Source organism: Bidens hawaiensis, unplaced genomic scaffold (assembly GCF_021521415.1).
Source record: "Bidens hawaiensis isolate Kalapana, Puna unplaced genomic scaffold, B.hawaiensis_p1.1 tig00004192_1, whole genome shotgun sequence".
Classification (NCBI taxonomy): domain Eukaryota; kingdom Viridiplantae; phylum Streptophyta; class Magnoliopsida; order Asterales; family Asteraceae; genus Bidens; species Bidens hawaiensis.
In genome coordinates this window covers 1,982,177-1,996,116 of record NW_027491249.1, presented here as the reverse complement: position 1 = coordinate 1,996,116, position 13,940 = coordinate 1,982,177, and the positions used below count along the sequence as shown (strand labels likewise).

The following is a 13,940-nucleotide window of genomic DNA, read 5'->3' as shown; positions in this document are numbered from 1 at the left end:
TTATATTAAAACTAACAAATACTCCCTATTCTCTCTCCTTCTTCCATCCACCATCACCACCCTCCTTCTTCTTTCAACATCCAAAACCCCACCACCTGTTGCCGACTGCCACCACTGCCCACCACCTACCGCCGCCACCACCACCTGTTGCCGACTTCCACCACCTGTTGTCGATCGCCACCACCTGTTGTCGTGCTCGCATAACCTGAAATCCTCTGTTACAAATACCACCACCACAACCCCAAATCCGCACCACTTTCTCTCTCCAAATCCCCTATTCCCATTTCCAACTCTAGATCTTCAAAACCCTAATCAAACCAACACCATCAATCCTCACCCCCAAACACATTATCCACTAATCCCTTAAAAACCCACATCACTCACATGGCTCTAGCCTACCTTGGATCCAAAAAACCCGCCGCCGCCACCGCAACTCATCCTCACCCAAGACGACCTCAAGAAAATCACCACCTACAAAGCCATCGAATTCGTCGAGTCCGGCATGGTCCTCGGCCTCGGCACCGGCTCCACCGCCAAACACGCGATTGACCGCATAGGAGAGCTTCTTCGCCAAGGCAAACTCGCCAACATCATCGGAATCCCCACATCCACCCAAACCCACCAGCAGGCTTTGTCCTTAGGGATACCCCTTTCGGATATCGACACCCATCCAGTCATTGATTTAGCCATCGATGGTGCCGATGAAGTCGACCCGGATATGAATCTGGTCAAAGGCCGGGGCGGGTCGTTGCTTCGGGAGAAAATGATTGAGGGGTGTTGTAAAAAGTTTGTAGTAATCGTAGACAAGTCTAAGCTTGTGGATTATATAGGTAGAAGCGGGTTAGCGATGTCGGTCGAAATCGTGTCGTTTTGCTGGAAATTTACGGCGTCCAAGCTTCAAATTTTGTTTAAGGAAGCTGGGTGTGTTGCGAAGCTGAGGGTTTGGGGGGGTCTTGTGTTGTCGGAAACAGGTGGTGGAAGTCGGCAACAGGTGGTGGTGGCGGCGGTAGGTGGTGGCAGTGGTGGCAGTCGGCAACAGGTGGTAGGGTTTTGGATGTTGAAAGAAGAAGATGGGTGGTGATGGTGGATGGAAGAAGGAGAGAGAAGGGGGGGTATTTGTTAGTTTTAATATAAAATAATTTATATATAAAATTTCAAAAATACCTTCATGTGCAAGGCATATGAACAGATTTAACAAAAAAATTTAACTGAGTTAGTGACAAAGGACGTAACTTGAAACAAATTTGAAACATTAATTATGCCTTTTGCTATTTCTTTCATTAAAGGACGTCTAATGAAAATCAGGTCAAACGTAAAGGACGTCTTTTGCCATTTTGTCTAATTGTTAAATAATGCGTTGGGCCGTGGGTTTTACACCATTATATGCCTTTGAGTTTGTGGGCTGTCACATGCAAATTTTCTTACAATTAAATTCGGCCCAACCTTTGCAAAAGCCCAAGATATTTTGAGATTTCGAGAATGACACTAAAATATTATTCAAAAAGCTTTTTTACGGAGTTACCGAATAAACATTTTAAAAATCAAATTTTTCAAAAGGGCATTAGCTAAAACATTTTCCAATTATAAACATTTATTTTTTAAACCAATAAAAAAGGCACATGCCTTAGTGGAATATAATTATATCAGCGATATAGAACATACAAAATCATAATACATGACATAACTAGACGTAAAAAGTACTCTATGCATAAAACATTACACTCTAGCCTCTAGACGAAAACTACTCCCATTAAAACTATTAGGCACAAATTACTCGTCCCTAGTGCTAATAGTAGTGTGTCGTGCTATTGATCTGTATAAGTGGCAAAAATAACTCGCTAGTACACGCGTCTTTTCCAATTTGTCATCAACTTCTATAGTTCTACGCCACATATTTTAACAATATTCATTGTCATAAACTTATTAGTCCAAATGTCTATTTTTTTTTTATGATTTTACCTTTTACTAAATAGAATTTGTGTTTCATAAAGTAAATATGGTTATTTAATAAGAAGATTTACAGCCATTTTGTCAAATGTGACAAACTAACAACCCATAGCCCATGAGTGCTACAAGATTAAATTATAAAAATGACATAAATACTCTCTTCTAATTTTATCAACCAAAAATAACATAAACAATTTCAATATTTTCTAACAATATTTCTGATAATTAGGACTGTACATGCAGCTCTCAGCATAAGCCACCAAGTTTTCGGGTCGAGGAACCCGACTAGCCAAACCTACACAACCCGAAAAAAAGATTAAAAGAAAATTAGTAGGTGACAAAATAAAGAGCCGTGTGATCTTACCAAGTTCATATACTTTGGCTGCCACCTTTGCAGCAATATGAGCGGAAATCATTCGAATATTATTAAACGGAAGGTATATTAGTCCTTTCGCAATATGCTCTGGTGTGACTTGTACAGCCAGAGCTTCAGCTGTTTAGTAAATAACAATAGTAAACATTAATGTTACACAATAAAATATGTAACTTTTGTTATGATACAAACTTACAGGCTGCTGAAAGCATGTCTTCATGAACACGAATCGCTCCCGAAATTATTAATCCCAGACCCAATCCTGGGAAAATGTATGCATTGTTTGACTGCAACAAAAGTCAACATAATTCACATTTCAGTATTTTACAATCATCTTGCATTAGAAATTTAGAAATAAATAAAAAGTCAACACCTGTCCGGATACGTAGACTTTTTCATTATATTTGACAGGGCCAAACGGGCTTCCGCTAGCAAATATGGCTCGACCCTACACTAAGGTACACAAAAAGTTACACTAGAAAAATAAATAAATATTTGTAATAATAAGAAGTCAATGAAAGCCAAACCTGACTCCAAGTATAAGCTTGTTCGGCACTACATTCGGATTTTGAAGTCGGGTTTGAAAGAGCAAGAATAACCGGTTTCTATAAATCACGTGTTCCTTATAGGAAATACTTAGATACAAGTATTAAATAAATTAAATAAATTTAAATACCTCGTTAAAAGATGACATGGTTTCGACAACTTCTTTGGTAAATGTCTGTCCTACCCCTGAAGATCCAACCAACACGGTCGGTCTGATTGCCTGAAACCACATCATGATGAGAGCCAACATATCCACATGTTTATATGTCAAGCCACATAACAAGAAAATTAAAATGACACCTTGACAGCATCCAGGAGATTTGTAACGGGCTCGTGTTCGTGGGCCCATGGTTTCTTGAAATGTTGAAGGGAGTTTAACTGGGATTTAACTATCAGACCCTTGGAATCCACTAGCCAGACCTTCTTGAGAGCCTCGTCCAGTGGGGCTCGCGTCTGCGTGATTAGATAATAAGTTAAATACTTAAAGCATATGTCATTTCATTTTTCAGAACCTTTTATATTTAGTTGGTAGTATGAGTTATGTAAATATTGTTGTTTTAGATTTTAACCTGTTTTGATATCTCAAGAGCTACGAGTTCAGCAATGCCCGTGACAGCCTAAAAAAAAGAAAAAGAAAAGAATAATAATAATAATAATAATAATAATAATAATTAATAATAATAACAAAAACGAGACGTAAAAATGAAACGAAAAAAAGGATATTATTCATATTTATGTATCATACCTCACCAGCTCCAAGGAAAGAAATCTATGATCAGCTAATGATCCACCGACTAATTTTAGTGCAGAAATAAGCCCTGCAAGTACCACCGATGCTGTCCCCTAAAATAGAATAAAAAGTTTAAAAATCTATGAATAAAAACATCGTTAAATTCTTCGAGCTTTAATGTTTCATAATGTACCTGTATGTCATCATTGAAAACAAGGTGAGTTGGACTATACTTTGCAAGAAGATCAAATGCATTATAAATTAAAGAATATATTTATAATTTATTAAAAGATAGTGTTGTTGATTGTTAAATGTTGAAAAGCATGTATTGAACATAACTTGTTTGGTGGTAGCATTTATTGAAAAGAAAGGATAGTACAACTTTAGATAAGATTTGGATTTACAGTTTTAATTTAAACTAGTATTTTAGTCGGTGTATATCGCATCCTAACCTAAGGCGAAAATGTCGGGGTGTGAGTCGATTGTTTACAGTTTAAAGGTACTATTATGAATATAAATGACAATATTTATTTAATTATTTTATTTCAAAGAGTACACACAATTTTACAAATATGACAAAACAATTCAAATAAGTAAATATAATCCGAAATAAACTTAAATAATAATTGTCTTCATTAAATCCTAAGGTCTTGTCTAGGTGTCCTTTTCACGTCAAACTTCAATTCAAAGCAACCTGCATATGCGTAGAAAATAACACAGTTTACCAACAACACATGTTGAGTGAGATGATCACCAATTTTGACACTAACAGTAATATGTATATAATATATGATAAATGTTAAATGCGCAAACAAACATATGTGGGTAGTAATCAATCAAACCATAACAAACCATAGACATGCTAGTGTGCCATTAAACAGTTGTCAAGCGAATCGGGCATTGGTTACAATGACTGAGATTGTCGGTTTACCTTCGCCAAGCGAATCGGGCTCAGGTTACTACGACGGCCGTATGACCATACTATAATGAGAATATGTTGGACCTCTCCGAATGCGATAAAGTAAACACATAAGAAAACAGCAATTAGCATTTAATTGATATACACACAATAATTATGTTTGCGAGTGATGTGCTAAAAGTAGTCTAATAATTATTAACTAAATTAACTAAAAATAAACACTAAGTAACACTCTAGACTCTCTAAAACTCGACTAAACTACTAACTGGCAAGTGAACTGATCGACTCTAGTAAAGCTAAGTAAGTCCGGATATCGAACCTACGAGACTCTTTAAACTACGTTTATTAGCTAATTTGACTCAACTATAGACACGACTTATTTATTTATTATTTGTTTAGGGGGGGGGTGTTTAAAATACTAATTTAATACTATAATTAAAACTAATTAAGAACAATAAGTAAAATAAATGAAAATACAAGTTTGAGTAAATAAGATGATGATGAGAAAACTACCTATGCTAGAATCCCTTAAATTTTAGTTATGAATTAACCGGGAAAATATTAAGTTATGGACTGGAATCGTAAAATAGACACTTAAGAGAAAACCCGAACAGGACCCCTGGCCCTTCTCAAGAAACACCTATGAATTTCTAATAAGTTTTAGTGAACACCAGTATTAAAAATCAAGTTTCCTTACAGTCACCTAATTAATTATGACTTAGTTCCTTTATATGAAATCCTACCTTACAGCGCGAAAATCAAAGGCAGTTTCATATATTTAATTGATTCAATAGACAATAATAAATAATCAAACCTAGACGGACTCCTTACGAATAATTAAATCTAGCAATATTAAATAATAAAGATCTATCAATAATCAAGCACTTTACAGATTTTAGGTTAGCAACACACTTAGGTTTATTTAATTAATAATTATTATTCCTATGATCTTATTGCAAATCAACCATAAAATAATCAAAAACACAAAGTAATTGACCTAATAGCAACCTATCATAATGACAAACAATAATCAAGGCAGCTATGAAATAATAACAATCACTCAAACAATCCTAAGTATCCATATGCATCAGTTTAATATGATTAGACCTTTTACTAAATCATTAAAACCATAACGATAAATAAATCCCAAATCAAAACACAAAGTCAAAATAGGTTCATCATATGCCTAGGCAGTCTACAATGTTTAGCCTAGCATCATAAAATAAAACAAAACAATAATAAAGGAATTCATGGTGAAAATAAATAAGAGTAGAAGATTAAAGGCGATAAAACCCGTGGTCTTCGTCCTTGGATGATAAGCACTTCGCCGGCTGATTCATATATATATATATATATGATATAAAATATGAATAGATACACATATATCCCCAAAACATTATAAAATTAGTAAAAATAGGGGAATGATCAAACTCACCTTAAACCGAAGGCAAGTGTATAATGATAATGATAAACGAGTTAATAATTAAGCGAGTTGTCCACTAACGCGTGGCATGAAACAAACTAACTGAACCTAAACTTTTAGATATGAAAATATGAGTAAAAGAAAACTCGATGCCACTGGAATCATTTCAAATGGATGTTTAGAACTCTAGTTACGTTAAATTTAAAATTTAAGCGAGTCGGTACTGAGCAGAATCCGAACAGCGAGTCAGAAGTCGGGTTTTGGTCAGTAGCCTTAAAATCTCGTTACGAAAATAAAAGTCTTCTGAACTAAAAGCCGGTTCGGACCAAAAGCATGAGAAATCGACTAGTCAAAGATGTTGATTACTATGCCCTAGGACGGGTTTGAATCCAATTGACCACCGAGACTCCCTCAATCGGCAAAATTGATTAAAAGATTTTTTTCTACAGATAAAAATCTACAATTTGAAGCAGACAACTTACCTGAACGATGAATGGAACAAGAGATAATGGAGGTCAAAAGGTCTTGAAGCTTGAAAGTCAACGAAGGCTTGAAGAACTTGAAAAAATTGAAGAAACCAACAATGGGGAAACGGGAATTTCGTGGATTTTAGATAGGGTGGTTGGTATTTAATTAATAATTTAGGGTTTTATGATATTCCTTGTTTAAATATTAAAGGTTAAGGCTTGTTTATTAGGAAATTTTAGGAAACCGAATAATCAATTAATGACAAAATCGGGTATAATAACATAGAGATTTCGACTTGGACAACAAGAAAACGTCTTGGGATATGTAATAGCATTTCTTGGAGTTTAAGTTTTGTTAATTTAATCGAAAATAGGAAAAAAAATGGCAAAATTAGTCCTTGTAGTTCCCGAAAATACGATTTTTAGCCGTTTTAAACGATTTTAAAGATTGTTAGGGACTATTTGGCATGATTAAAAGTTATGAAATTATAAAATAAGTTAAACCAAGTTAAATACCAATAAATACAAGTTTTAAATAGTTCAAAAGATCCGAATTACATTCTCGAATTGGTTTAAACAAATACGAAAAATCCGAGATATTACAGCGTGTTGCGCTGGGCAGGTCGGTAAAACCCGAACGGTAGTAAAACTCAAGCGTTGGAGCGGTACGTTGATGCAATTTGGTCGGTTTCGCTTACGTGCGTTATAAAACAAAAAAAAATTAAAAATTGAGACGGACCAATGGAGGTTGTGTCGGTCGGTAAAACTCGAGTGCTGGTAAACCCAACCATTGTCGATTTCGGGCGTTGAGGTGGTGAGTTTACGAATTCGGTCGGTTTCCGTCATGTTCGTTACGATACCATAACAAAAAAAATCGGTATCCGGTCAGTTTTCGTTACGGTATCGGAACTAAAACATAATGCAGTGAGTCTATGTGAATTCGGTTAGTTTCAATTACATTTGTGACGGTACCGAAAGTAAACAAACAGGTCGGTAAAACCCGGTCATTAGTAAATCCCGAAAGTTGTCGACCCCGGACGTTGCTACGGCGAATCGACGTGAATAAACCTGTAATTATCAAATTTAAAAAATGGGTGGTTCATATTCAATGCTTTGATGAATAAGAAGTTTTGTGAGTGCGTTAAAAGTTGTTTTTTTTATACTTTAAAAAATATGTGGTCCATATTCAATGTTTTGATAAATAGTAAGTTTTATGAGTGTGTTAAAAGTTGATTTTTAACATATGTGTATGTATGTGTGTATATATATATATACATATATGGAGATGATCAAGAGAAAGCTCCCCTTTAGAGATAAAACTTAAAAACTCCTAAAAACTCTTAAAGAATTATTTTAAATTAAAAATAAAAAAATATTTTCAAAATTCTGTTTGAGCCATTATTCTTATATTTTCTTATATTTCACTCGAAAAATATAAAAAAAAATAAAAAAATAAAAAAAAAACAAATAAAAAACCGTTGTAATGCACATCGTATTACTGTGCGATACCGTTGTATTACTATGTATTTTTGAGTTTAATAGTGTTTTATTGCATGTATTCAATATTTATGTATTGTATATGTGTAGTAGTGTTGTATTATATGGAAAAAAATAATAATAAAATAAAATTCAATGTGGTGCACATGTGCAATGTTGTATTACACATACATACTAATGTGTATTCGATGTGTGTATTATTCTTATATTGCATATATACAATGGTGTGTATCAAATATGTGCAATAGTGTTGTATTCTATGCAATAAAAACACTTTTGCATATATGCAATGCAAACTATTACACATGCGCACTATATCGACGAGGTTACCGACAAGTTTTTTTTGTTTTTTTTTGAACCAATAACAACATATAAGAATAATGGAAAAAAAAAGAAACTTCAAAAAAAATTTAAAAAAAGTTAAAAATAGTTTTTTAGAAGTTTTTAGGAGTTTTTAAGTTTTCTCTTTAAAATGAGTTTTCACTAGAACCCACCCTATATATATATATATATATATATATATATTTATATATATATATATATATATAGGATCAGGATCATGTGGGAACTTTTTGGAAATTGAGAACCATTTTGGACCACAAAAAACCCAAAAATAAAAAAAATCATAAAACAAAAAAAAACACAAAAATAAAAAAAGTAAAAAAACCAAAGTTCTTATTTATGATTCCGGTTTCAAAAAAAAAAGAAAAAAAATGTAAAAAAAATTCTCAGTTTAGCTAAATTATACATATACATATATGTATAATATGTACATATATGCACACACATGTTTTTTTCCTATACACATATGTATAATTTAAGGTAAATGATAATGTACATATGTATACATTACATAACTAGAGATTAAATGAAAGTATACATATGTGTATAGGTATAATACGAATTAAAAAGAAAAAAAAACGGTTTTCTTTATTATACATATATGTATAATATGTACACACATGTTTTTTCCTATACACATTTGTATAATTTAAGGTAAATGATAATGTACATATGTGTATATTACATAACTAGAGATTAAATGAAAGTATACATATGTGTATAGGTATAATACGAATTAAAAAGAAAAAAAAATTTCGGTTTTTTTAATGAAACCGGAATGAAATATAAGAATTTTAGTTTTTTTACTTTTTTAAAATGTTCGGTTTTGTTTGTTTTATAATTTTTTTAATATTTTTTAGAGGGTTTTTTAGTGGTCCAAAATGGTTCTCAAAGTTCTCAATTTGCCAATGGTTCTGTTAGGATCCTTACCCTACATATATATATATATAATTTTTGAAGGTTTAAACGATTATATAGTTTGTAAAAAAGTTACAAAAATTTAATAATAACTAAAATAATCAACAACATATATTCAAAAAGAATTAATAAAAACTAAATAGTTTAATTATCAAAGTTTATATTGAAATTGTTAAAATCATGAACGTTGTTGTTTCTGTTGCTGCTACTGTCGTTCTACTGGTGATGGTGATGATACCAGTGATGTTGTTGCTTGTGCTGTTGTTGTGTAACTTGGAGAAATCACTTGTAGTGTAGACTATATGGTTCCATCAGTACCTTACTACTCGACAATGATGGGTAAATCAAGGCAAGATATTTTTTAGTTGATTATTATTTAATTGTTTATCTAGCTACATGCCTACACATTATCTAATCTTATATTAATATAAGTAGTTTAATCATTGTTTAGTCGAATTAGTTTTGTTATAAATATTAGGGCTCATTCTTCGTTCGGTTAGAAATATTAGAGTTTGTTCTTCGATCGATTGGAGGTGAGAATGTGATTAGGGCTTGAGAGAGAATTGGAGATTTTGAAGTGTGAATGAATGGTTGGAGACTTGCGAAATTGTTACAAAGAACATAAATAGACTTAATCTCCACGTAGGCTGCTATGTTATAACTTTTTGACAACTAGGATGGATATGTCTGCAAGTAGTTAATGGAATTACTATTCAATTAGTCATACACCATTACGCCCTTCCATACTATCTACGACGGCTCTACGCCATTGAAGAAGAAAAAGGAGTGATACAATATGTTGGTGCTTGATCACTAACACGAAAGCTTTTGTATGGGTCGATCTTGTTAGGAAAAACGACCATTTAGCCACGAACGGTAAACAAAAATGCGGAATTAATCTTCATTTGGCCAAACTTTTTTCTGACCCGAATGAACCAATGAGGATGCAAAACAAATAGAGTATAAACTAAAAGTAAATAAGAGACACAAAATTTTAGTGTGAAAAACCTCTCAAGGCGAGAGTAAAAACCACGGGACTACTAGAGCCGCTTCAAATCCAACATCACCAATAATAGCAATACAATATCAAGACTAGCAGCTAAACCATATAGATTTCTTTATCCAGATTTCTTTGTCCAGATCACCATGAAGGAATGTTGTCTTGACATCCATTTGCTCAACCTCAATATCAAGACTAGCAGCTAAACCAAGAATCACCTTAATGGAACTCATCTTCACAACTGGAGAAAAAATCTCATCAAAATCAATACCTTTTCTTTGACTGAACCTTTTGACCACCAATCTTTCCTTGTACCTAGGCCGTGAGGTATGTTCTTCAGTCTTCACTTTGTAGACCCACTTGTTCTTCAAAGCTCTTTTGCCCTTAGGCAACTTCACCAACTCAAATGTATTGTTCTCATAAAAGGAATCCATCTCATCTTGCATGGCTTCAACCCACTCTCTTTTATGCTTATCTTCCAGTGCCTCTTTGTAATACTCGGGCTCTCCCCCCATCAGTGAGTAAGACGTACTCACCGGTAGAATAACGAGTAGAAGGTTGACAGTCTCTCGAAGACCGCTTGAGCGGGACAAATGCAGGCATATCTACTGGTAACTTGGGATGAATATTCTCATCCAACTCTTCCTGCTTTTGATTATCAACATTATTGGGACCATGTTGTTCGTCATTCTGAATATCATTTTCGTGATGTGGCTCAGTATGCTGAGTAGGAACAGGATCCAAATCAATAAGATCGTCAGTGTACTGAGGAACTACCTGCGTCTTCTCAATATCTTTCAAACTTTGATCTTCCACAATCACAACATCACGACTTCTTACAAGCTTCTTTGAAACCAGATCATATGGCCTTTATCCAAACTCATCTTACCCATAACCAAGGAATATACATTGTCTAGATTTCACATCAAGCTTTGATCTTTCATCTTTGGGAATATGTACAAACTCTTTTGCATCCGAAGACCCGCAAATGACGATATGAAACATCTTTGCCACTCCAAACCCTGTCTGGAACATCATTATGCAAAGGAATACAAGGAGTAAGATTAATAACATGTACCATTGTATTTAAAGCTTCTGATACACGTTTTGTACGTCTCAGTCTTTATCAGGACATTAATGTAATTAGTTTAAAGTATAGGGGTCTTAATGTAAATATGGCTAAATGAGCCATTCACTCTAACGTAATGTTACATTCGTTACCCTGTAACGAATGTAACACATTCGTCTAATTGTAAGCTCATTCGTTATCCCTGTTTAACGAATGAGATAACGAATGAGGGCTATTCGTTATAGGTTAAAGTATTAACGAATGAGGAGTTCATTCCTATGGTTTAATGTAACGAATGACACATTCGTTAACTGTTAAGTTAACGAATGTGGTCACCCCCTATATATATTCTGTAATTTATTCATTAATGTAAGTTTTTCAAGTTTTTCAGTTCAGTAATCAATTCTCTCTCGTTACTCTGTCCGATTGTTCTCTCAATTCACACACTACACATGCATAATATATTAAAAGCCTAATCGTATAAGAATCATCATGTGCATCGTTGTTATCAAGATCTAGATCCATTCCCAAGCTCTTTCAAGTGGTATCAGAGCTTAGGGATCTGATTTACGATGCAATTAGTTAATATAGTTGATCTAAATGTGTTCAATTGATTCGTTTCATGATGAATTGATTGAGTTTTAAGGTAAATTGGAAATTGTAGAAACAGAGACTGTGTTTAATGAGGAATTGAATCAGTTTGTTCTGTGTTTGTGAGTTCGGATTAGGCAATTAAGGTTCGGATTTGGTTTTGGAGTGTGTTGATATAAGTTTTTAGCAGTTTCAGTAAGATTCGGACGAGTTGGAAGTTTAAATTGGAAGTTTGAATCGTTGAAGACTTATTCGTTAAGATGAAGTCTTATTCGTTATGATGAAGCCTGTTTCGTTACACTGTTTACACTTAAGACCTAACCATTCGCTAAGACCTAACCACTCATTCGTTACAATTTCAATCTCATTCGTCAAGATCAAACCTCATTCGTTCAAATCTTATTCGTTAAGCCTGATTCGTTAAGCCACATACGTTAACTGTCTTTCGTTAGCAAAATTTTAACGAATATCCCATTTGTTAAAGTAATCAATTTTTAACGAATATCCCATTCGTTAAAGTATTAACAAATATCCCATTCGTTACTGGTTCATTCGTTACTGGTTCATTTGTGTGAACAGTAAACGAATAAATTGTGATAATTTGACAATTTTAATCCCTGAAGTTTATTAGTTAGTTTATCATGGCTGCTCAGAATTCATCTTATTATGCGGTAGCATCACAGAATGTCTTATTGCAACAGATGCTGACGATGGATAACGAGATTGGCAGTCATAATAAATGTCCCAAGCTGTTGAAACTATCGGACTTTGCTCGTTGGGAACCAAGATTCTGTGCACATTTGGGATCCGTGCATCCTAGCAGTGTTCGTTTTCTTGATGATGTTTATGCTGCACCACTGATCGGTAATGACAATACAAGTTGGACTCCGAAACCTTTTAAGGATTATGAGACACATGAGTTGAAGGACTTTGAAAGTGAAACGAAAGCATATTCTACAGTCACTATGGCTTTACCGGAACATATTTTTCATCAATATAGTATGATCAAAGTCTGTGCTTCACTGTTTACTACCTTGAAAACGAGAAGTTTGGGAAACACTCTCGAAAGCAAGAAGAATTTGGTGAAATTTCAATTCAGAAATTTTATCCTGATGAGAAATGAAACTGTAGAAGAAATGATCAACCGTTTCAGCCATTTGATTGTTGAGATGTCATCTGTTGATCTTGAGCCAACTGAACAAGATAAGATTGATACTTTAAAGAATGCTTTACCTACAGATTATTCAACTTTTTTGTTCGTGCTTAAAGAGAACGGTTTCTTTCAGAAACCTGAACTGACTGCTGTACAATTCGTTAACAAGATCGAAGAAAGGGAATTTGATCTTAAATGTCAATCTACCTTGAAAGAAAATCAAAATCAGTAGTCATCAACTCAGAATCCGTTACTTTATGGTGGTGCATTACCGGCTAACAATGCGACAAGCTCAGTGCCTATTAATGCATTATTTGCTCAATCTCAAGAGGGTCCTAACGTAAACAATTCTCCTAATGTATGTTTCATGGCAAGTGGTGCAACTGGAAGCTCAAATGCTCATACTTCAAGCCTACCCAAGGTTAATTTACAAGAAGCTGAACAACAGTTCGCTTTTGTATGTGCGTTCATGACTTCATATGAACAACTGGTGGGAAGTAAGATAGCTACGAGTGATCTCACAGATGAGGACTATGATCAAATCGACCCAGATGTTCTTGAGCTTATGGATTTGAAATGGAACATGGCCATGATTGTTCAAAAGGTTAAAAGATTCATGCAACGAACGGGAAAAGATCTTCCCACGTTGAACAAAAGGGTTGGATTTGATAAATTAAAAGTCAAATGTTATAATTGCAGTGAATTTGGTCATTTTGCCAAAGAGTGTGACAAGCCGAATAAAGATTTTTCTGGCTCACGCAATTCTGACCGTGCTTCTACAAAGTCTTCATCTGGAGGAGATAAAAATAACACTGCTGCCTCTGGTGATCAAGACAAATCTCCTGTTACTCAAGCTTTATTGGTAAATGATGGAGTTGATTGATCTCAGCGTTTATTGGGAAACCAGGCAAACGTTGCTATCGTTGAGCCTGTTGAGAAGTTTGAGGATGCAAGTAGCGATAATG

General features: G+C 34.2%; 2 pseudogenes; one reads left to right on the top strand and one right to left on the bottom strand.

Annotated features, from left to right (window-relative positions):
- Positions 1-384: 384 nt before the first annotated feature.
- LOC143625701 (putative ribose-5-phosphate isomerase 2 pseudogene) lies at positions 385-1,081 on the top strand (annotated as a pseudogene).
- A 1,072-nt stretch (positions 1,082-2,153) lies between these two features.
- Positions 2,154-11,167, bottom strand: LOC143625700 (NADP-dependent malic enzyme, chloroplastic-like; annotated as a pseudogene).
- Between the last annotated feature and the right edge of the window lie 2,773 nt (positions 11,168-13,940).